This window comes from Acinonyx jubatus, chromosome B2, assembly GCF_027475565.1.
Source record: "Acinonyx jubatus isolate Ajub_Pintada_27869175 chromosome B2, VMU_Ajub_asm_v1.0, whole genome shotgun sequence".
Lineage (NCBI taxonomy): Eukaryota > Metazoa > Chordata > Mammalia > Carnivora > Felidae > Acinonyx > Acinonyx jubatus.
Window position 1 is genome coordinate 104,823,376 of NC_069385.1, and position 1,205 is coordinate 104,824,580.

A 1,205-nucleotide genomic window follows, 5' to 3' on the forward strand; every position below is an offset into this window, starting at 1 on the left:
GCTCTCTTCAAGCGACCAGGAGCCTGAAAAGCAAATCAGTAGAAATGGCAACAGACCCGAATAAGCCACTTGAACCATCCCATAACCTGTTTTACAATGCAAAGCAAGTTCCCGGGGTCAGACTTGATTCCCCAACTAATAACCAGTGAGTACTTTAGTACTTTTCTTCAATGACCCAGATATGTCAGTATTCAACTATTCAGTGTGCAGATAGATTATTCAAGCCTGCATTATCTTACTTCTTTATCATTGCTACTCTCTTGTCACTTCACTTCACCCCTCCCTTGGGTGAATAAGACATTGAAGACCAAGCTCCATCCATTTTACTGTTTCTTAGCAATTTTTATAAAGGTCTCAGCTAAGAGAAGATATTATAGGAAGTATACATTATATATATATATATGGGAAGAGAGGGAAAACATTCCATCAATATTTAAAACATATCATAGGGGTGCCTGGATTGCTCAATCGGTTAACTGGGTGACTCTTGATTTTGGCTCAGGTCATGATCTCACAGTTTGTGAGAAATCGGGCTTTGTGCTCACATTGTGGAGCCTGTTTGGGATTTTCTCTCTCTGCCTTTCTCTCTGCCCCTCCCATGTGCATGTGCTCTCTCTTTCTCTCAAAATAAATAAATAAACATTTTTTTAAATTTTTTAAATATATCTTTTATAAATATATAAAATGTGTTTTTTTAATTTGACAGAGTATGATATATTTTTAATTATCCAAATTGCCCAAAAGAGCATCTGTATCAGTTATATGTTCAGCGGACTTTGGCACTTTTCTAAAAGAAGAAATAGAATCGTTAGTTATTAGAGCATTGAATACAAAAGAACGTAGACTCTTTACTAAGTGAAGTTAACAACTAGGAGATTTTAAAGGATATATTGACATTCTTAGAGAGGAGTGCAATCCTGGTTGTAACTCACAAGTCTCATGCACAGCAAGATTTGGGGTTCAAGTTTCCTAAAGCAGAAAGCAATTTCATTATTCCATCACCCCTTCAAATCCATTTCCTAAATTATCTTATTCTTGCTCCAGGATGAGCTCTTGAGCGATGAGAAACTCCCGAAACACACAGGCCCTAGTGTTTCTACTGAATTTTGATTTTAAAAGCCTTACAGAAAGTCTTTGATGGGCCCTGTAAAAAAATATATGTATACATTACACAATATCCCCAATGCTGGAAGTTGATTGGTGCG